Here is a 25,539-nt window from a genome sequence, read left to right on the forward strand (position 1 = left end):
CCATCCATTTTCTCCCGCTTATCCAGGGCCGGGTCGCGGGGGGAGCAGTCTGAGCAGGGACACCCAGACTTCTCTCTCCCTAGACACTTCCCCCAGCTCTTCCGGGGGGATCCCAAGGCGTTCCCAGGCCAGCCGAGTGACATAGTCACCCCAGCGTGTCCTGGGTCTTCCCCGGGGTCTCCTCCCGGTGGGACATGCCTGGAACACCTCCCTAGGGAGGCGTCCAGGGGGCATCCGATAAAGATGCCCGAGCCACCTCAGCTGACTCCTCTCGATGTGGAGGAGCAGCGACTCTACTCTGAGCTCCTCCCGGGTGACAGAATCCTCACCCTATCTCTAAGGGAGCGCCCCGCCACCATGCAGAGGAAACTCATTTCAGCCGCTTGTATCCGGGACCTTGTTCTTTCAGTCATGACCCAAAGTTCATGACCATAGATGAGGGTAGGAATGCAGATTGACCGGTAAATCGAGAGCTTTGCCTTTCGGCTCAGCTCCTTCTTCACCACAACAGACCGGTACAGCGACCACATTACTGCAGCCGCTGCACCGATCCACCTGTCAATCTCATGCTCCATCCTTCCCTCACTCGTGAACAGGATCCCAAGATACTTAAACTCCTCCACTTGAGGCAGGAACTCTCCCCCAACCTGAAGGGAGCAAGCCACCTTTTTCCGGTCGAGAACCATGGCCTCAGACTTGGAAGTGCTGACTCTCATCCCAGCTGCTTCACACTCGGCTGCGAACCGCCCCAGTGCATGCTGAAAGTCCTGGCTCGAGGGAGCCAACAAGACAACATCATCTGCAAAAAGCAGAGACGAAATCTGGCGGCTCCCAAACCGAACCCCCTCCGGCCCCTGGCTGTGCCTAGAAATTCTGTCCATAAAAATGATGAACAGAACCGGTGACAAAGGGCAGCCCTGCCAGAGTCCAACATGCACCGGGAACAGGTCTGACTTACTGCCAGCAATGCGGACCAAGCTCCTGCTCCGGTTGTACAGGGACTGTACAGCCCTCAGTAGAGGGCCTCCAACCCCATACTCCCGGAGCACCTCCCACAGAATGACGCGAGGGACACGGTCGAATGCCTTCTCCAAGTCCACAAAACACATGTGGACTGTTTGGGCAAACTCCCATGAACCCTCAAGCACCCTGTGGAGGGTATAGAGCTGGTCCAGTGTTCCACAGCCAGGACGAAAACCGCATTGTTCCTCCTGAATCTGAGGTTTGACTATCGGCCGGATTCTCCTCTCCAGTACCCTGGAATAGATTTTCCCAGGGAGGCTGAGGAGTGTGATCCCCTGATAGTTGGAACACACCCTCCGATCCCCCTTTTTAAAAAGAGGGACCACCACCCCAGTCTGCCAGCCCAGAGGCACTGTCCCCATCTGCCACGCAATGTTGCGTGTCAACCAAGACAAGCCTACAACATCCAGAGACTTCAGGTAATCAGGGCGGATCTCATCCACCCCCGGTGCTTTGCCACCGAGGAGCTTGCAAACTACCTCAGTGACTTCAGCACCAGTGATGGATGAATTGACCTCCAAGTCCCCAGTCTCTGCTTCCTCTACGGAAGACATGACAGTGGGATTGAGGAGATCCTCGAAGTATTCCTTCCACCGCCCGATAATATCCCCAGTTGAGGTCAACAGCTCCCCATCTCCACTGTAAACAGTGTTGACAGAAAGCTGCTTCCCCTTCCTGTGGCGCCGAATGGTTTGCCAGAATTTCCTCGAGGCCGACCGGTAGTCCTCCTCCATGGCCTCCCTGAACTCCTCCCAGACCCGAGTTTTTGCTTCTACAACCGTCCGAGCTGCCGCGCGCTTGGCCTGCCGGTACCCATCAGCTGCCTCAGGAGTCCTATGAGCCAGCCAGGCCCCATAGGAGTCCTATGAACCAGCCAGGCCCGATAGGAGTCCTTCTTCAGCTTGACGGCATCCTTTACTTTCGGTGTCCACCACCGGGTTCAGGGGTTGCCGCCACGACAGGCACCGCCGACTTTACGGCCACAGCTACAGACGGCTGCATCAGCAATGGAAGTGGAGAACATGGTCCATTCGGACTCAATGTCTCCAACCTCCCTCGGAATCTGGATGAAGGGTGTTGAAAACCTCCCCGACAGCGGATTCTGCCAGACGTTCCCAACAGACCCTCATGGTACGTTTGGGTCTGCCAAGTCTGTCCCGCTTCCTCCAGAGCCCAGACTGTGCGTGGAGGTGAGCCCGACTATCTCTAGCCGGTACCGCTCAATCTCCCGCACTAGCTCAGGCTCTTTCCCCCACAGTGAGGTGACATTCCATGTCCCCATAGCCAGAGTCGTTGTCCAGGGTTTGGGTCATCGGGGCCCCTGCCCACGACTGCCACCCATATCACAAAGCACCGGCCCCTTCTGATCCTTCCTGTGGGTGGTGGGCCTATGGGAAGGCGGGCCCACGTCGCTCCTTCGGGCTGTGCCCGGCCGGGCCCCGTGGGCAAAGACCCGGCCACCAGGCGCTCGCCAGCGAGCACCAACCCCAGGCCTGGCTCCAGGGTGGGGCCCCGGTGACGCCAATCCGGGCGACGTACGCTTCCTTGGTTGTTTCTCTTTCATAAGGGGCTTTTGAACCGCTCTTAGTCTGACCCGTCACCTAGAACCTGTTTGCCTTGGGAGACCCTACAAGGGGCATTAAGCCCCGGACAACATAGCCTCTAGGATCATTCGGGTGCTCAAACTCCTCCACAACGATAAGGTGTCAGTTCAAGGAGGAGTTGATCAACTATGTCAGAGATATCAAATTCCTGAAAAAAAACTTCTTTAAACATATACAGTTAAAAAATTTCATGTCATCAAAAGATAAACGAACAATGTATATACCACCCTTGTCAACACTTGAGGAAGTCACAATTGGAAATTTGGAAGGGAAGGGCCTTGTGTCCAAATATTATAATATACTGGCCTCAAGTAGCACCGAAACAATCTTAGATAAATTGGATGCATGGAAAATATAAAAGATAATATTGATGAGGCTGATTGGACTGATGCATGTCTGAAGACACAAAACCAGATAATGAATACAACTTCAGTACATAGTAGTGTTAGTAAGTGGTTAATGAGATTGTACATAACTCCTGTCAAACTGCATAATATGTCTGCCAGTATACCAGATGTTTGCTCGAAATATTGAGAAAGGAACTTTACTACATCGTCTCTGGGAATGCCCAAAAATTCAAATGTTTGATGAGATTGTTCAGAGATGTTTAATGTCAAGATCCCATTGAATGTTAAACTAAGTGTACTTATAATATATCTGAAGAACTTTAAGCAGAATTCAGGACAGACCAAACTTCTGGACTTTGGACTTCTTCAAGCTCAGAGGGCTATTGTTCTTACATTGGAAAAGTATGGACGCTCCATCACTGGAGACGTGGATAAAAGAGCTCTCACGCAGTGTTGGACTGGAAACACTAGCATATATTGTCAAAGGCAAACAGAAGGACTTTGTTCAGCTCTGGGAACCATGGCTATCATCAGGGATATAAATATGGACCTTTTTCTAAAATGAAACTGTGGAAATCAACACTTTGCTGATTTAATTTAATTTATTTTGTCTACTTGTCATTTAGTTTGGTATGGTCAGATGTTGTGTATGTGGGATGACTGTTTTGGTTCATAAAAAAATGACAATAAACATATTGTGAAAAAAAAATATTACTAAATAAGCAGGGAAAAGAAGAATAAATAAAATCCTTCTGATCTGATGAAAAAAGGTTTAATAACCTAATTGCCCTACATTTAATGGTGCCCCATGTGAGGCAATTCAGATCTGTCTTTCCCAGTAATTAAGGCTGTACCGCATCTATGCTGACTCTCCACTGAGGATCTTGTGTGTGCTCTGTGTGAAAACTGAAGTGTTTGAATTGGGCTGTGCATGCTGCTTCACTGTACGCTATTAAAAGGCCCGTTTGGCACATTACAATTGCTGCGATGCTCCAGAATTATAAATGTGTCCTGTCTCAATTTGACTTTGCTGCAATGCTCCAGAAATGTGAATTAATTCAGACCCTGATAAAAGAGTGACCTCTTGTCTAAACCATGTGGTTTAGCGATCTTTCTACAATCCAGTGACTCTGATTGAGCTGGAGTGTTGAATTGTGTTGTCCAAGCACTTGTGCTGAAAAAAAAATGAGGAAAACTCGCAGTGCTTATCTCTTCTTATTGAATTTTAAAATTGTTGCGGCATTGTTGAATGGATCCTCCTAATGTGTTAACCTGTTGCTGAGAAGCTAAATTAACCTCAGATCATGTGGAAACTTGAGAGTAAACTGTTGAATCAAAAGTGGTTAACATTCTGTCTGAGGTTCCCGATAGTGAGAACTGACTGTTTTAATATTGGAAACTGCTGCTGCATGTTTGTAACTGCTACAGCGAAGCTTAGGAGAGCTTGAATCACAGTGACAACATGTAGCTCAAAAACGGCTAAGCCCTTTCAGGAGGGCGGTACAAGACACAGCTCACCTTTGTCTCTTGGTCGTTCAGAGTATTGGCCCCCTTCTAACTCTCCAGTGCCATCACTGGCAGTTTGAACTGGTAACTACTCTGGTCTGAAGGGTTATGAAGGCCATGCATCATACAGAGATCTTTTAACATTTATTTTTCTCTTCAGTCAGCCGACACCGTGAAAACTACGAAAATAAAGGACATACAAACATTTCAAATACACAAAGTTTCACAAAAAGTGTCTCTAATTAGACAGATTCCAGAAATAAGCCAATCAAGCTAGATTCAGTCATTAGACGGGTCCAATATGCTAGTTTACTAGTGTATTAAAATTAAAATAGTCCATACAAAGCACTTCAACAAATAATGCCAACAAATATGAAAACATTAAAACTTGGATGTCACAGTTACCTTGTGCACCTATCAGACCATGCAGAATAGTTATGTTTTTAGGTCATATTGTTTCCTCTCATGGCCCACAGTCCCACAGGTAAGACCCTTAACTAAACTGTGGTCATGTGATTTGTTTCATTCTCCATCAAATAAACATTTAAAAACAGCATTACATATTTAATCCAGAATGGTGGGATTACAACACAACAATGACAACTTAGTTTTAAAATCAATTAATGATATAATATTCAGGCACACTGCAAATAATTCATACTAACCACATATTTCCACGAATTAACAATAAACAACAAAGCACTCTGGAATGTCAACATGTTGCCTTCTTGGCATCATTTATTTGTCTATTTGTATTGCTTTGCAATATCATGGAGCAGGCATCTCAGTGGACCATTATAGTGTTTTTTACCCAGCCATTCATTCCACTCAATCATAATCAGGTGATCTCTTAGTAGATCCTCGGTGCAATTCCCCCGGAGTCTACCGATGGTCTCCTTGTAACTCCTCCAGGCCCTCTCAATGTGTTGAGTGTGGCAGCTTGTAACAGCATTGACATACTCCACACTGTGGTTGACTGTATAATGCTTGTATCCATATTCAGGCAGAGCCTGACGGTAGGCCCGCCACTCATCAGTCAGTATTGTGGATCCCACAAAAGCCACAGATACAGCTCCTCATGGAAAATAAATTTGTCACAATGACCTATTGAGTCCACCATTTTGGATTTTCCACCATTTCAAATGTTAATAAAAGCACAGTCTTTTCCTACTCATATATCTGTCTCACCCAGTATTAAAGCAAAATATATTTTTCCTCTTGCCCAGAGTGCTGTCTGTCCACCTTGATAGTTTTGGTGTGATTTGCATTTTTTATTTTTAGATATCTGCCATATAGATGTCTGCCTCCACTCCAACACGACAGAGCTGAAAGGCGCTCGGTTTGTGGCACAATTGTGTATGGCTGTTTCCACTTACCTTCCTTTTGTGTCTGAAATGGCTTTCATCGATAAGCACAAACTCTTTCTGCCGTCCCAGTCTCTGTCCTTTTCTTCTCTTCCTTCTCTCCATTGCCTCAACACAGACATTTCGTTGCTTTTTGGCCATCTTTGACAGTGTTCTTGAACTCCCAGCAATGCCATCTGTCATCATGTCGATTTGTCTCAATCGTAGGCCTTGTGCAAACCTTAAAAATACATAAAATTAAAATGTTGTAGCCTTATGCAGACAATACTTAAGCAATTACACTTGGGAGGGCATTCTTTCCTACAATGGGCATGACAGTGATTCAAGGTACAGCCCAGAAATGTCAGCATTACCGATGTGCCAAAGTTTCATGATGATGGAACAAACTGCATGGAGCTATGATCAATATTGCCTCCCTCAGTAAAAATAAATGAAGTAGACAATAATTGCAATAGAATTCATCTGGAAAGAAAGCACATCTTCCCTATATATCTTAGAGGGGGCCTCTACGAAAACGCTCTGGGATGGTTTTCTTTTAACCGACTACTTGTGCTTATAGCATATGCAACTATATACCGTAACCCACCTCTGGCTTTTAGAATAGGACATAGGAAATGTAAATCACAGGCAACATGATTCTTTCTGTTAATTGAAATTATTTCTATGTAATTAAAAAAATAGATATAGATATTTTAGTATTATTTCCATACCTGTACAAGAATCGCATCCAGTTGAAAAGGCTCATCTTGGATTTGCTGAAGATAGACTTGTGCCGGACTGATTTTGTGACAACGCCTTTGTGGTTGGTCCTCTGTTGACAAACCCTACGAACAACACAGCTACTTATGAGTGATCTATTGAAATTCAAAAGATAAACCATAATTGCTACAACGTAATGACTATCTAAAAATGAACATTTTTGAAGAATTAACAAAATAGATAGATAGATAGATAGATAGATAGATAGATAGATAGATAGATAGATAGATAGATAGATAGATAGATAGATAGATTATTGTACACAAGGCAGTAAATACATAAAGAATAAACAAACAAACAAACAAATAAATAAATAAATAAATAAATAACCTAATGAATTAATACTGTGATGTAACCTGGTGCAGATTAATTTAATTCAAGGGAGATTGGGTACTTACCATTTACATAAATCTCCACGACTGCAGTTCTTCAGCTTCATTTTGTGTTGGCAAATGTTGCACTGTATTTTCTTTTTGAGAAGCTTTCTTTTTTTGTAGCCATTTTATAAGTTTCAATTGTTTTCTTCTAGACCTAGAACCTTCAATTATATGGAAGCACGTTTCCGCCACTGAAAGAAAAAAAATCCCCAAGGTACGTCATAATTATGAGATAAAAAGTCGAAATTATGAGATAAAAAGTCATAATTATGAGATAAAAAGTCGAAATTATGAGATTAAAAAGTCAGAATTATGAGATAAAAAGTCGAAATTATGAGATAAAAAAGTCGAAATTATGAGATAAAAGTCGAAATTATGAGATAGAGACTCTGCATGCGCTGCATTGGCACTGTTTTCAAAGGACCCTCCATTACCTATCAGACTTAGCCATGGCATGCTAGGGATATATAGTGCTAAATAAGGTAAGTATTAAAAGTGACTTTTGTAAATGTCAGGTGTTTGGTATATTTTTTAGAAACACTTCTGATCCTATTGACTGTGAAAGAACCATATATCGCTGATAATGTAACATTATGTGACTGGCACGGTATTGCCGAAATGAAAACAGTGAGTGCGTCTGCGTTAAGTTGCACTGTAGCAGCTCCATCCAACTCCACAACAAGCACTGCACCTCGTATGCTGAAGCGGCACAGCTCGCGTTAATAGCATAGCATCGCTTGTACATTGGCACTTTATAACGCGGGCAGGGACAATCCCAAACCGTGCACTGTACGTCATAAAGTGTTCAGGTGCTGTCTTCGCTCTACAGACTGTCAAATGTTGATTGTTTCTGTGAGAAAAAAGATCTACATCTAATGAAATATGAATGCCAAAGTAATATGTTTGATTTCTGTGCTTGGTAAATATACTGACACAGTGTGGCTGATATTTATATATATATATATATATATATATATACACACACACACACACACACACATATATATGTATATATATTAGGGCTGTCAGTTTAACGCGTTAATTAGATTAATTAATTACGCTGCAGATTAACGGGCTATAAAAATTAACGCAATTAATCATGAGTGGCAAGTCAATGCGCAAGCATTTTAAATTTGGCCCTTTGAGTGACCCGTAGGCTGCATCTTACCTGCGCCACTAGTCAAAAGCAGGGTGACAACAGACATGGATGCGACACCGGAGAGCGAGGCAAGCCTACTTGGACCTTTGAACGGCAAGTTTATTTATAAAAAGAACAAAGACAGGACTATTAACAAGAACGCAGTGATTTGTACCATGTGTAAAAAAGAATTTTCCTATCACCGTAGCAGCTCCAGCCTGAATTACCATTTAAACGCTACATGTAAACATGTAGTTGCTGCTAGTGCCGCTAGTGCTACCGTGAGCTCACTCCGCCAACCCACACTTGCTGAGTTAGGAAAACGAATGAGCAAAGCCACGACAGAAAAACTGACAAACTCAATCGCAAAGTGGGTTGCTGCTGATTGCAGGCCGATTTCAATCGTGGAAGACGAGGGCCTAAAAGAGGCGTTTCAGATAGCGTCATCTGACTCTAATTTCCAGCTACCGTCGAGAACTACAGTGATGAAAAGAATTCACCAGCTGTATTGTGAATGTCAGTGAATTGTAATGTCCTAGAATTCAAATTCTTTATTTGGGGACCTTTAGCAGATATGAGATCAAAATGCGATTAATTCGATTAATTAATTACAAATCCTGTAATTAATTAGATTATTTTTTTTAATCGCCTGACAGCACTAATATATATATATAAACTCTTCCTATACAGATATTTAAATGATAAAATACCAGATAGATATTTTTATGTAGACTTTCGATGTTTTCAGTATATTCCTAGACAGTGTTCCATCTGTACAAATGATTTATCGTCATCATCATCATCATCATCATCATCATTATTATTATTATCATCATTGTTATTGTTGTTGTTACCAATGCTAATAGTCTTGTTACCATTGCAGTACGATAAAACAGAATACTGTATTTAAGAATGAAATGCACTTGTTCCATGATTTAGCATTTGTATCATTTACCAGGCTCAGTTTTAATCACAACAAAGTAAAGCTTGTGTGCAAGAAGAGAGAAAAGCCTAATGGAAGTGTAATAGCAAGCCAAATATGTGATGTAGAATTGATCAACTGCTAGTTGTTTGCTAGAGCTGAAACAATTGATTATTAAATTAATTACCAACTATCTGGATAATCAATTAATCAGTTTGAGTACTTTTAGAAGAAAAAATGTCAAAATTCCTTGTTTCGAGCATCCTAAATGTGAATATTTTTTGGTGTCTTTACTCCTCTATGACAGTAAACTGAATATCTTTGGGTTGTGAGTAAAACAAGACATTAAAGAGGTCATCTTGGGCTTTGGGAAACACTGACTGACACTTTTCAAATTTTAAAACAAGTAACTATTTATTGATTAATCAGGAAAATGATCGACCATTTATTCAACTATGTAAATAATCGTTGGTTGCAACCCTACTCAAGTCAGCATAATACTGATATTAACACAAATATTAACACAAGCCAGATCAAATAATAACCCTTTTATACAAACTTCTTTTTGCTACATAGTTCTGAAATAAATTCATAGAATTTTGTACACAAACTTGCTCATGGTATATTCAACCATTTTGTTCATTTTCACAAAAAATAGTATTTCCAAACACATTCATTACAGTTTGCTTCAGGCCTCTTAATTTTGACAATGGATTCAACACCTAGCCAAATGTTATAATATCTACAGACACTACAGGTAGTACGTCAGTCAATGTTGTCAGAAAAACTTATTTAAAAAAAAAATCAGTACATATATACGATATTTTGCTTCTCTCTTTTGCTATTGGTCAGCCTTTTCTAACAGGAAGCTTTATAAGTCAAATATTGTTCTTTCCCAACCATCCAAACTCAGGCTTTTGCAAAATCAGTCAGCTTGTTTGTGTTATTGTGTGACTTTGGTGTTTTAAGAGGTCAGTTTGGATTCACAAGCAGACTAACCAATTGCAGCAACAGCAGATTGGCAACGCCTATGTTGTGCAAGGTAATTACTGATTTTGCCCATGGAGTTTGGTTGCTTTGGAGAGTGATATTTGACTTGTATAACGGCAGTTTCCCAACGGAAAGGGTTGTCTGATGGCAAAGTGGTGAAAATATATAGTATATTATAAGTATACTTAAAGTGATTGAGATATTTTTTTTTTCTCGTTGACCTTTTATAGTGTTTTGCTGTTGACCACGTCCACAACAGTTCATTATTACCTCACTGCTTCTCTTAGGGGTGTATTGACTGCCATTCACTATAGGTAATATACAGACTATCGAAATCACACTACAATGCTTGCTGACAATCACACTTCAAATAATCTGAACTATCCATTTAAGGTATCATGAAATAATCTTCCCTTTCTCCATCCTTAAAGAATGAAGAGCATAGTAAAGGTTTTGTCTTATTTAAACACAAAAATTGACAATAAAGATGCATGAAAATGAAAATTATGAACAAAAAGAATTTTGTAAAAAAAATGGTATAGATTTTATTTGAGGTCACTTTTAAGCTTTACATTTATTCAACAGGGATGCAGAGGTATTTTTCACAAGATCACACAAGACCATAAAATGGATGAGCTAGGTGACTACTTAAGGTCACGGCATGTGTCTGAGGAAGACATACAGCAAATGGTCAAGGACAAGGTATTTATTATACACGGGGAATGCTTAATTTTGACAGATAACACAAGCATAAACAAATAATAAAAAAACAAAAACAAAGTTTTGAAGAACTCTGAATATTTTGAACCGAGATTTCATGAAGGGCTGCACGGTGGCGCAGCAGGTAGTGCACGTGCCTCACAGCAAGAAGGTTGCCGGTTCGATCCCCGGGTCAGGCGGGGCCTTTCTGTGTGAAGTTTGCATGTTCCTTCCGTGCACGCATAGGTTCTCTCCAGGTACTCCGGCTTCCTCCCACAGACCAAAAACATGCTCATTAGGTTAATTGATGTAAATTGTCCGTAGGTGTGAGTGTGAATGTTTGTTTGCAATTGGCGACTGGTTCAGGGTGTACCCCGCCTCTCGCCCATTGTAGCTGGGATAGGCTCCAGCCCCCCCGCAACCCCGAAAGGGATAGGCGGTATAGATAGTGGATGGATGAATTCATGAAATATTTCTTTCTTCTTTTAGATTGATTCCAGTGTCATACAACTCATGACAGATGAACAGCTGAGAGAGTATCTGCCATCCTACGGTGATCGAGTGGCTATTTTTGGATAATGCAGATGGGAAGAAAAAGAACCCAGGATTTTTGAGAGACTGAGAGGGAAGCTTACAAGAAACAAAGCAGATAATGTACCTGAGAAAGAGCATCAAACCCATCTAAAGAATGCTCAGAAGAATCAGAGAAAAATTGAGATGGGATGGATGCATTTCAGAGAAGGGACATTTGTGCAGGTACGGACCAAAAAAGGTGGGGGAACCAGAAAAGAGACTGTCCTGAAGGACTGTAAAAAACAGAACCTGATTGAAAAGGCCGTGCAGTTGTTCTTTCCAGGAAAAAAATGCAGAGGGGAGCCTTTCTGATTTTGACGTTGATTTAACTGACTTTCAGCAGCAACCCATAGAGGATACTGTCACAGTTAGGGAACTGTATGATAAGACAAAGTTACCTCTGTTACGTTTTTATTTAACAACCAAGAAGAGAGACATTGTCAGTGACATAAATCTGGAGGAGGAGACTAGTGATGCAACTGCAAAAGAGGGGGAAAAGTCAGATGACCAACCTGATGTCTATCATTACTCTTCAGACACTCCTGCAACAGATGTAGACATAAATACTTCAGATGTCATTTATGTTGGACAGAACACAGTATTTGCAGATACAAGCAGTGAGAGTGTTTCCATTCTTTACACCACACTCAACCCAAGTGATGTTTTGCCAGAACAGGAAACATTAGTTCATGTGCATGCTTTAGAGGATAGTGGCATTGTAACTTTCCACACAGGAAGCATCTCTGGGATGGAGTACTCCAGTCTTGATGATACCTTGCCTCTCACTGAGGAACCCACTTTTGAACGACCCTTGCCTCCTTCCATGGATATATTGAATGAACAAGCTAATCAGAGAGAAAGAGTGAAGAAACTTGTTGTGCTTCATCGTGGACAGATTCTTAGAGAGCTTATTCAGGTGTTTTCTGAGGAAAGTATCATGGAGGATGACATTAGCTTTAAAGTTATTCTTCCTGATGGAAAGCTTGAAAAGGCTGTGGACGATGGAGGTGTTTTGAGGGATATGTTGTCAGAATTTTGGAATGACTTTTATGAGCAGTGCACTATGGGAAATGACTTCAAAGTGCCATACCTACGTCATGATTTTGGTAAACAAGAATGGGAAAGTGTAGGCCGAATAATCACATTTGGCTGGCAAAAAGAGAAGCACCTTCCTATAAAACTTGCACCTGTCCTTCTGGAGCAAGTCGTTCTTGGTGTTGCGGAGAGTGATGCTGTGGACAGCTTTCTCAAATATGTGTCAGAGTCTGAACGAGTGATCTTTGAATCTTGCCGTTCAGATTTTGAAGGTGTTGACCAAGAAGAATTGATGGAAATCATGGATCTTCACAACTGCCGAAGGTTTCCAACAGCAGATAACATCAAACAAATCTTAAGGGAGCTTGCGTATCAAAAACTGATTCAAGAGCCAGCTTTTGTGATTGAACAATGGGCCAACACAGTCGCACCTGTTCGATCAGAGCTGAAAAGTATTGCAGCTGCCTATGATGCACTACAACCAACAGCACGCAAGATCATGAGATCAATTATTTACCCCAGTACCCAGAACGCCCAGGAGAAACAAATTGTCAAGTATGTAAGTGCATACCTTCGAGAGTCTGACAACCACCACCTCTCCTCTTTTCTCAGGTTTTGCACTGGATCAGACTTGTTTACAGGAAAGAGCATCACTGTCAACTTCACACAACTACAGGGCTTTCAGCGAAGACCTGTTGCTCATACATGTGGCTGTTACTTGGAGTTGCCAGTCAGTTATGACAGCTACCCTGATTTTCGACATGAAAATGTGTGGGTAATGGATATTATCTAAGATAAAAAGATTTCAGCCAACAGGAGCTGGACTCCCACCAGATGTTCATTTGTAGCCTTTGTAGGTTTTCCAGATCTTTGACTTAAAGGATGTACAGTGAACTTGGTTAACCTTACTGATTGCCACATCTTTAACAAGATGTCCAACAAAACAAAGATGGCAAGAAACAGCAGAAAAAATGTGAGCATTGTTTTCAGTTAAAGAACATGTTCTTTTAAGAGTTTGCTATACTTTAGTTCAGAGAAAATACAGTGAATAAGGCAATAATTCAACCCCAAATAGACACTAGTCTCAGTCAGTCTCAGTGAAAATGTCTATCTCAGCTTGGTTCTCAGAAAAATGCTCATTTTTGGAGTGAACTGAAGATTGATGGTTTCTATTGCTGAACCTTACCAGTAACTTGAGTCTAAATGTATTATTGAGACAGCATTACTGTTATGATTATCAAATGAATCTTTTCTACAGTAATTTGGTCTATGAGAAGAAAATGGAGGAGCTTAACTCTGTGTTCTATTTAGCACATTATGCTACCAATAAGTCATGCTAAATGAGTTATTTCAGACAACATACAGTTGTGGTTAGGGAATGATTCATATATGGTAACATCCAGAATAATTTGGGATATGAGAGGAAAATGTAGGAACTTAAGTCTGTGTTCTATTTTGATCGTATTCGACTTGTGTTTGTTAGAACTTGAATGCATTTAATATCATCTAACCACCATAAGATACACACGGAATAATCAGCCCCGCTGTTCTTTTTGAAAAAACAGGTTTCCTTTGTAACATGGTTAGTAATTAACACATAAGAGTACAAAAAGAAATGTTATTTCACTGTTACACATATACTAAAATATGTTTTTATATTTGATATAATTAGTATTTATATCTGTTATGTTCATGAAACTGATGTTCCAGATGCACCACATTTGTTTAACTAGTTTGAAAAAATACTTAAGCAAATGAAACATTTATTACCAGTGGAAATACTTAAGTATTTATTTTCCTTACTGGAGCTACCTTAAAGGAACAGGTCACCTCAAAATCTAAAAATACATACATATCTTCTGGCTTGTAGTGCCATTTATCAATCTGTACCAATCTGGTGCCAGTTGTCTAGTTTTGGAGCTATCAGCCATAGAGATATCTGCCCTTCTCCAATATGATGGCACTAGATGGCACTAGTGGTGCTCACTGGGCCAGGGGAAAATTATGTATTTTTGATTTTGGGGTGAACTGTCCCTTTAGTTATTTGAGTATTTTAATCCCACAAAATCCACATTTAAAATTTGGGATGCATGATTTGTATTTTTCCAGCCAATATTGATATTAAAAGATGCTTATATAGCCTGTAGTTTACACACTCATAATGAATATGGATGGATAGTATATTTCACAGCTCTGACTGAACCAACCTAAAGTTCATTTAAAAAAAAAAATAAAAAAAAAAATAATAATAATTTTAATAGACATACTTTGGTTTTAATAGTGCATTTTGCCAAAGAATTCAAATTACATATATCAGGTATAGCCAGTATATTGGCTAATTTACACTGATATAGCTGGATAGGCCAATATTAACCATGCGTCCCTTTTTTTTAAATATTAGTTGTTGTTTTTTTTTTTGTTTAAAACAAAAAAGAATGTTGCAAAAAATTCTAATCTTGTTACAATTTACATGATTTTATTAAAGTTGACATTGTAGGCACTATTTTACTTACTAGTCTATACAGGTACTGTTGTTATTTACTAAAAGGCAGCTTGGCATGCCCAACCATTCCTTGAGCTTATATGGGTCACTATTAAAGGCTCCCTGCTGTTGCAAGTTAGATGAAATTGCAGTTAAAATAAAAAATATGCAATTTTGTATGTTGTGATTGCTGAATAATTTTAATAAATAATTCCGTTATACATGTGTGGATTTTGAATTTTTATCCAGTTCCTACAAATACATTAATTAATGGAAGTGCTTTGCACATATTTTGGAACATCTTTGATGTGCTACAAGAGTTACAAATATTTTTTTTTACATTCATCACTGGTTAAAACATGATTTACACAAAAATTGCAATCACTGTGTAAATTTCAAATTGTCCTGGAATGACACTGGAAAATATGTCTAAAATACAAAGTGTCATACAAGCCCAAGAAAACTAATGATCTATCTCTAGTTCATTGTTTATGAGCTCTCTGAGTTTAATATAGAGGTTAACTGTTTCATACACATCATTTGATGGTTTCAGATTCTATTCTGATATCAAGTCCACACAGATATCAAACACATCTTCATCACACGGAAAGTCCTTGAACACGCACTCGTCAAGGCAGAGTTGAACCTTTTCCAGGTCCACAGGGTGCAAACAGTCTCTGCTTCCATACAGGTGTGGGACAGCATGCAGAATGGAGGGATGTCCATGAGGTGATCGTGAGTTGTGGACTTGACGGATTCTGTGATTGTTCCATGCCAATACAACCTCATGAAGTTCTTCCTAAGAGGCAAATATCACAATATTCAATGCAAATGCATGAAATTATTTGACATTAGTGATTACTGCATTAATCAAGTAGACCTGACCCATGGTTTGTTTTATTTGTGCGATTTGTACTCTGTTCATAAAAGGGTGGGTTGGCACAATAATATAAATACCTACCAAATGTAATTTGATGTAGTGGATATAATGTTGCAATTATATTTTCACAGCTTTCAAAATGTGGTGGAAGAGACCAAAAAAAAAAAGGGGTATTTTACATCATTATGTCATACCATTTATTATGCAGGATAATTCTAGATGCAGAGCTACTCTGAGCTATGATGGCATTTTAGGGTCATTAGGTAGAACAATGTAAAAATAAACAAATTAACATAAATATACATAGATACATAATCAGAAATTATCTAACATTAATGTGACAATACTGGCAAAATGAGAGAAAAACAGAAATTCACTGAGATTACTGAATAATACATTTGTTGGGGAAAACAGGAATTCTCTGAGATGAATGTAAAAAATTTAAGAGAAGAAAACTTTTAGTCACTGAAACGTTTTGATTCAAACTTAGTAGGTGCTGATATCACCTCATCCAAATCAGTTTGTTGTTTTGCATATCACAGCTATTAGGGTGTGGTGATATCAAGAACTACTAAGGCTGAGTCAAAACCTTGTGAAGTGATAAAAACATTTTTTCCTCACATATTTATGATTTTATAATTTCAGCAAACATCCAAGTTTTTTTTCTCTTGCAAACATTTAATAATTTAATTTTAAAATGTAATTTTTTTTTACATTTATTTCAGCCAGAAACAATTTATGTTTCATTCATGCTATCCACAGTATGTACCTGTATTGTATGAAGAAAGCAAAACTGGATCAAGGATTTGTCCAAGAAGTTGTCTGAGAAGTAGCCATCTTCACGCAGTTTGTCAAATAAGTCTATCCAAAACTGAACACCCTCACTTCACAGGATCAGCCACCATTGTTCAATGCGCTGGTTTCCAGTACTTGGACCAAAGGTGACAGTGTTTGCCTCAACTTGGTTCTCAGAAAAATGTAAAAAAAAATGCTGCATTTCAGCCATGTGGCCATTTTCTGTACCTACAGTTGTGGTCAAAAGTTTACATAATGTCATGGCTCTCTTGAGTTTCCAGTTATTTCTACAACTCTGATTTTTCTCTGATAGAGTGATTGGAACAGATACTTCTTTGTCACAAAAAACATTCATGAAGTTTGGTTCTTTTATGACTTTATTATGGGTTAACAGAAAAAGTGACCAAATCTGCTGGGTCAAAAATATACATACAGCAACATGAATTAGCAATTTTGGTGACTTAGAAAGTTGTGTCAATGAAATGAGCTTCATAGCATGGCCTCTTAACTGCTTGTGAGTGATTATGAGTGACTATAGCTGGTGACTTCTCTGAGGCCATTTTAATAGGATTAATTAATAATTATTATTATTTATTAATATTAATTAATATTGGATACAAACGCCCACAAACGCTACAATGGGAAAGTCAAAGGAGCTCAGCACGGATCTGAAAAAGCGAATCATTGACTTGAACAAGTCAGGAAAGTCACTTGGAGCCATTTCAAAGCAGCTGCAGGTCCCAAGAGCAACAGTGCAAACAGTTGTTTGTAAGTATAAAGTGCATGGCACTGTTTTGTCACTGCCACGATCAGGAAGAAAATGCAAGCTATCACCTGCTGCTGAGAGAAAATTGGTCAGGAGGGTGAAGAGTCAACCGAGAACCACCAAAAAGCAGATCTGCCAAAAATTAGAAGCTGCTGGAACACAGGTGTCAGTGTCCACAGTCAAGCGTGTTTTGCATCGCCATGGACTGAGAGGCTGCCGTGCAAGAAGGAAGCCCTTGCTCCAAAAGCGGCACCTTAAGGCTCGACTGAAGGTTGCTGCTGATCACATGGACAAAGGTAAGACCTTCTGGAGGAAAGTTCTGTGGTCAGACGAAACAAAAATCGAGCTGTTTGGCCACAATGCCCAGCAATATGTTTGGAGGAGAAAAGGTGAGGCCTTTAACCCCAAGAACACCATGCCTACCAAGCACAGTGGTGATAGTATTATGCTGTGGGGCTGTTTTGCTGCCAATGGAACTGGTGCTTTGCAGAGAGTAAATGGGATAATGAAGAAGGAGGATTACCTTCAAATTCTTCAAGATAACCTAAAATCATCAGCCCGAAGGTTGGGTCTTGGGCGCAGTTGGGTGTTCCAACAGGACAATGACCCCAAACACACATCAAAAGTGGTAATGTAATGGCTAAATCAGGCTAGAATTAAGGTTTTAGAATGGCCTTCCCAAAGTCCTGACTTAAACCCCATTGAGAACATGTGGACAATGCTGAAGAAACAAGTCCATGTCAGAAAGTCAACAAATTTAACTGAACTGCACCAATTCTGTCAAGAGGAGTGGTCAAAGATTCAACCAGAAGCTTGCCAGAAGCTTGTGGATGGTTACCAAAAGCGCCTAATTGAAGTGAAAATGGCCAAGGGACATGTAACCAAATATTAGCATTGCTGTATGTATATTTTTGACCCAGCAGATTTGGTCACTTTTTCTGTTAACCCATAATAAAGTCATAAAAGAACCAAACTTCATGAATGTTTTTTGTGACAAAGAAGTATCTGTTCCAATCACTCTATCAGAGAAAAATCAGAGTTGTAGAAATAACTGGAAACTCAAGAGAGCCATGACATTATGTTCTTTACAAGTGTATGTAAACTTTTGACCACAACTGTAAATCGAGTCTGAGTCTGGTAGGGCACCCACCAGCAGTGATTACAGCATCCATGTAGTAACAAGCGATGATCTTCGGATCGTTGTTTGTTTTGTAAGCTTCAAGCCATATCATCTTTCTGGAAAATCCGTCAATGCCTCCATTGATTGCAATTCCAAATGGCTTAAGCTTGCGTAGCCTTCAATGTGCCAGACATAATTTGGACCACAGCTGTGGTACACATGCCTCCGTAGTCTGTTTCTTGACCTTAGATCAACACCTTCACCATCCAGTAACTGTAGTAATATTCGAACTGTTTCTCTGTCCGTCAGGATTCCATTTAACCAACATTTTTGGTGCATACATCTGTAACCATGGCACTGACCAGATGTTTCCAGTTGCTGTTCAATGAAGGTTGCCACTTCAGCCACATCAGTTTTATTCTTTCGACACATAGCCTCTTCTTGCTTAAAATCCTTTCAAGGGTGCGTTTGCTTAGTTCAATCCCATGTGAATTTGCAAGCAAAGTGAGTATTTCATCCGTTGTAAATCCACGTTTAAAGTAGTCATCTATATACTCACAATCCATCTCTGTGTCAAACTCAAAGTGCTGCTACTGTAACTGTTGTTTAAGTATCTCATAATTATGACTTTTTATCTCATAATTATGACTTTTTATCTCATAATTTCGACTTATCTCATAATTATGATTTTTTTTATCTCATAATTTTGACTTTTTATCTCATAATTATGACTTTTTATCTCATAATTTCGACTTTATATCTCATAATTTTGACTTTGTATCTCATAATTATGACTTTTTTATCTAATATTTTCAACTTTTTATCTCTGAATTTTGACTTTTTATCTCATAATTATGACTTTTTTATGCCATAATTTCAACTTTTTTATCTCATACTTATGACTTGTTATCTCATAATTTCGACCTTTTATCTCACAATTTCAACTTTTTATCTCATAATTATGACTTACCTTAGGGATATTTTTTCTTTCAGTGGCGGAAACGGGCTTCCATACATTTATTTGATTTTACCATGAAAATCAGAATATATGAGTAAGACGAGTGTTAGCTTTGTTCCTCGGTTCTTTTGTTGAAAGCCCAAGAACGATCCGGAGAAGTCTTCAGTTCACAGTCAAAGTATTTATTTGAGGTCACATATAAAGCAATGCAGCACTGGTCTCAGAGTGTCAGATTTCCCGCAGGATCTCAGCCAGAATGAGCACAGTTGTCAGACAAAACAGCACATTTATGGTGTTGGGCTTGACCAACCCCGTACAATAATCATAATTACAGAATATAATTGGCCAGTTCCCAAGTCCTGGGCACAACACATCTTGTTCTGAACATGTGATAAACAATCTGTATGTGAGTGTGTGTGCTGTTTTCAGGCGTGGAATTGATGTGACAGACATCATAAATACAAAAGAGAGGAGCCATTGTTATCAGGACTGGTTGTCCCCAGGCAACTGATATTTTATGACTTAAGGCTAAGAGTCACATTCTTCAAACCATGCAAACGTAATTAAGAACATGAGGTTCCTTCAATGCAGTAAGATGTTTTATGTACCCAAGTGTTTTACCTAACAAGATGCTCTATGTACCATAATTATTACATAACAATTCCCCCTTTTGCCATGATTCTATCATGTCAACATAATGAATGGAAGTCATATAGATACACACGTTAAAAAATACCCCCCAAAAACGGAAGATAATAATAAATGGTAGATCAAAGACATTAACTGCTGAATGAAATAGTGATACAAAACTAGACAATTTCCCCAAGGGAAATTTTGAAAGGGTCACGGGGCTACTGACGGAGTGTGACAATGCTAACAGCTGCTAATGCTAAGCTAACATTAGCATGTCAAATAATGCGTTAAAAATATCTGAACCACTTTTAGGATGCATTTAAGAATCATTTTATCATGTTAGCATTAGCATGCTAACATTAGCAAATTAGCACAACAACCTCATATCAAAGTCAAACCTGTTCATAGGACCTCATGTTAGCATTCACCACAATGCTAACAGCAGCTAATGCTAAGCTAGCATTGGCATGTCACCACTGCATAAGTAACACCTTGAAAAGATCTCAAACACCTTTAGAATGCATTCAAGAATCATTTTACCATAGCATAGCATGTTAGCATTAGCATGATAATCATTAGCATGTTAGCACACCAACCCAACATCAAAAGTCAAACCTGTATGCACCATCAAGTTCACAGTACCCCATGTTAGCATTAGCATGTTAGCATTGTGGCTAATGCTAACAGGCCAACATCATTCATTGCATTACATTTCAAACTCACCAGTAATATTAGGTAAGACAAGTGGCTCCTTATCAAGCCACTGCAGAGCTTGGTGACAGGCTGATCGTTTGAATCAGCTGCATAGCTGTTTGGGGCTGGTTGTCCCCAGACAACTGATATTTTATGACTTAAGGCTTTAGGCTTTTTTTCACAGTATCTCAAAATGAAGTCAAATTAAAGCATGCTGTCCTTCAACAACATGCACAATTGAATGTTTCTAAAGTGGAACTGTCATTCTAAGACAGTTTGACACATAAAAACAGCTAAATCATGTCATGCCATGCTGGCCTTCAAAAACATTCGCATTTGAGTGTTTTTCAGCTGCGGGTTTAGTTCTGAGACAATTTGACACATGAAAACAGCCACACTTTCAATAGTGACTATTGATATTAATGTGTCCTCTGATGATTATACATTAGCTTCTGGCTATTTGCTGTGTATGTGCAGTAACTGTAATGTAAGTCAAATGAAGTCAGGTTGTCCTTTTTTTATCATCCACAATTGAGTGTCTGAGATGGAAATTTCATTTGAAAAAAGGTTTGTTTTGTTTATGTGCTCTTTTGTCCTTGTGTGTGTGTATGTGCTACCCCTTTAGAATGTGTATATTGTAGAGATCTCATGAAGCTCATCTGTTCCATCTGATTCTGCCACAGGTAAGTGGCTCAAGTAAGCTGAGCAATAGATCACACCCTCCTCAGATGAAAGAGATCCTGGATGGCTGTGTTTCACTCCATGTCGTTCCACAGAGGAGACTAATAAAAAAAAGCAATAGGAATAAATAATTTAATTATTATTAAAAATAATAATCGGAATAATATCTTATGAATTGATCTTATACAGCGCTTTTCAGGTTACTTAAAGACACTGCAAGTAATGAAATAAATGAATAGATCAATACATACATACATACATACATACATACATACATACACACACACATACACACACACACACACACACACACACACACACACACACACACAAATATATGGCAGTGCTCACAATCTTTGGCTCCTTTCTTCTCTAAAATGGTAAAACCTTTAACAATGTACTCCACTTCAAGAGCTCTCCAGATAACTGTCTCTTTTTGACTTTTCTCAGCAACAGTCAGCAAGGTAATGTGCTTTTCTCCAAGGTACGTAGTGTTTTCAATAACAGGCAAAGAGGGTGTTAATGCTCTCTCTGCTGATGTCATATTTTAACTACACTTGTTAAAATTTACTGGCTGGTCATTTTATGTGGGCCACACTGATACCCTTCAAGAATATCCACAGTTGAGTGTCTCTGAACAGGAAGTTTGATACTCAGACCTAATGGCACTTCATAAGAGCTCCACCCAAAATACTCATGTTCATTTGATTTCAGTGTCAACATCACATGACCTCATTGTCGGAAGCACAAAATAACATTTGCTTTATGCAAGGAACATTTCCAATTTAAGCAAAACAAAACCAAGCCATACTTCATTGATACCCACATTTGAGTGTTTCTGAGATGGAAACGGTTTACCAAAGAGTCGCTAAAAATAAAAGAGAAAGAAAAAAATGTGAATTTAAAATGAGAATAAGGGAGGACTGGACAGTACTGGGGTGTTCCTCAGTAAATTAACAAATCACCTCAGGGATGTGCCATATCATATCATATATTCACGATAATGCCAGTATAATTTCTGTGATTACAAAATTCATGTTGTCTTGTCACTCGTCTCATCGTCTTCCACTTATCCAGGTCTGGGTGGCGGAGGCAGCAGCCTGAGCAATGAAGCCCAGACAGCCCTCTCCACACAGCCACTTCCACCAGCTCCTCCTGAGGGATCCCAAGGCATTTCCAGGCCAGCCGAGAGACATAATATCTCCAGCGTGTCCTCGGTCCACCCCGTGGTGTCCTCCCTGACGGTCTGATCTCCGGACACAGAAGCTGTCTGAAATTCCTATTTTGATAATGGTAAAATTTGGACAAGTTGAAAAAAAATCTGTTTGTATGGAACTGCATTTTATCTTTGTGGATTGTTTTGATGCCAAATTGACAAGAAGACTGCCGACATATAATGCCTTTTATCTTGTGTTTCTGGAGTAATGTGTTTTTGCGGACACGTAAGGAATTGTTAATACATCATATTTCTTGAAGGGAGATTGGCATCATGATTTCCCCAGAGACCACAGGGAGTTCAAATACTGAATATATATTTTTCAACGTTTTGTCACAACCACAGAAATGCTAGGTAACTGCTAAAGTCTGGCAGAGTTGTCTGACAGCTTAGTTATTGGTTTGATTAATTGTTTACAGTCTAATAATATGTTTTTATTTAATACTGACAGTGGCTGAACAGGCTAATGATCAACTACAAAGGCTAATATTTCTCCCTATGTTTATTTCCTCTTTTTGTCAGCTGCTGAGTGTCTGCAGTGTATCCAGTTCCAAGAAGAGAACAGGTTTCTTGTCGGTGTGTTCAATGTTTAGCATGTCAAAAGGGATTTAATTCAATTCTGTGACTGCTATTATGAGCTCAGACCACCTTGTTGCACTGACCTCCACCATCATGAAGTGCTTTGAAAGGCTAGCCATAAAACAAATAAGATCCAGCCTCCCCTCTCTCCTGGACCCATTTCAGTATCCGTATCAGGCCAACCGGTCCAGCAATGATTATCCCTCAGCCAACCAGCTTGGCCTGAGCAACCTCCTCTGGAATTGGTGGCAGGACTTTGTCACAGAGAGATCACATGCAGCACAGGTCAGCATCAGCAACAGTGATGAGATGAACTACAGGGGCGAAGTGAACCCACTGGCCATGTGGTGTGGACATACCAATCTCGCCCTAAATATGGGGAAAACAAAGGAGATTGTCACTGACTTCTGGAGAACCTCTGTGAGAGGGTGGAGCAGCACCACATTACTGAGGACCTCTCCTGAACAACAAACACCGCATCAGTGGCAAAGAAAGCCCAGCAGCATCTTTACTTCCTCAACAAATTATAGAGAGCGAGAGCCTCAGCACCCATCATGTGCTCTTTCTACCGAGGCACCATGCAAGCTCCACCAGACTGAACTATTTATCCTCACACTTTTTACAATTACAATTAATTTATCATTTGGCTTTTTACTTTGACCCCTCTTGATGTACTGTACTTGTGGTGTAATTGACAAAAAAATCGATTTTTGACTTTGACCCGTAGCCCATCTATAGACTTAATTATATTGTTGAAATATAACAGTAACAATTTATATCCCATTCAATATGCCTTTATTTGTCCCGCGAGGGGAAATTCCAATTTCACAGCAGCACCAATAAAGTGGATAGAATAATAAAGACAACAAGTGCATGCAAGTTAAACACAACAAGTATATACAAAACGGTGGGATAGAAAGAAAAACGTCATCCTAAAAAATTGTAAATAGTATTTACAGACAACAGTCTGTCACAGTGCCGGTAGTATTGCACAGATTATTGTGTAGTGTGTACTACCTTAATTTGATGTTGCATTCGTTGATAAAATGTCGGGGCACCACCTTCCTCAGCTAAGAAGGACTGCAGAAATTAACTGCTATAACGCTGATAAATACTAACGAATGAACTAACAGTAAACCAGTCTGATAACCTGAAGTGTAAATTCTGGATACAGGGATCGTAAATATTCAGTTCAAAAGGACACCGTCTAACCAGGACTTAAATCAAAATATCATTTATTAAGCAGAAGTGTGGATAATGGGTAATGTACCATGAACAATAAGACAGAAGATGGGAGGTGATATGACAGCACAAACAAGAAACTTATGGCAACACAAGGGTAAATAAATTGGCGATAGTGAGAGGCAGTCAAAAAGGAATAATGGGGACGCGAACGCAGGGTTAAGGGAAAGAACGATTAATGGAGAGAATTTGGACGAATTGACCTAATCTTAACCTCACGGACCAACTCTTATTCAAACCCACTTAGCGTGCCTACTTGGTTGCTGGCGTCCCGTTGTGCTCTGCTCCGAACTGGCTCGAAGACGTTCCAGATATTCGTCCGCGGCTCGATCTACTTGGTGGTCTAGTGGAAGGCCCAGACCTCCAAGATGACAAACCGGTGCGGAACGGGGCGTCTCTGGAACTGGTTCGGCGGTCGGTTACAGATGATGGACTGCTCCGGATGGTTGTGAACCGGACCAAGGATCAACAGCTGGCCGCAGGGTTTTGGTTCGGTTGAGTCCGTGACGGATTATTTTAGACTGATAGTACAAATTAAGAGTCTCTTCGATGGCCGGTCGAAGAAGGCTACAAAATTAGTATTACTTGCCTAAATTCATTAATGAAAACAAAACAAAACGTTGGCTAAAGAGGAAGTTAACTTTGCAGTTTACGGCAAATTATAAGAATACGTCTTCTGAAAATTATTTACGCTACTCGGAATGCTTGGAGTAGCTCGAAGACGAAAACTTAAGGAGCAAAACAGCTGTGCAAAACTTAAGACAAAAGCAAAGAAAGGAATTCAGCTGAGAGTAACTAGACGTGAAAGAAAACAAAGGAACAGAACAAAAGAACAAAACAAAACTAAAAATCTACTACAAATCTACTACAAAATCTACTAATCTACTACTGAAACGCGCACTACACGCAGTTTTTAAAGGTCGCTCCGGGGCGTGTCGAAAGGCAGGCCATCGAATCACGGGAGACTCTTTGTGCCGCGCGGTGTAATTTCGCCTCATGGAGCTGAACTAATCAAAGAATCATACGAGGGCTCATCTGCTTCTCACTATGGTCAATCACATATAATTTCAATGACCAATTTTCAATGGCATTTCAACATTGCTCACAGCATGCATTAGACACTTTCTATGGTTGGGTGAAAACATTAAATGATAATC

The sequence above is a fragment of the Chaetodon trifascialis genome, chromosome 20 (genome assembly GCF_039877785.1).
Source record: "Chaetodon trifascialis isolate fChaTrf1 chromosome 20, fChaTrf1.hap1, whole genome shotgun sequence".
NCBI lineage: Eukaryota > Metazoa > Chordata > Actinopteri > Chaetodontiformes > Chaetodontidae > Chaetodon > Chaetodon trifascialis.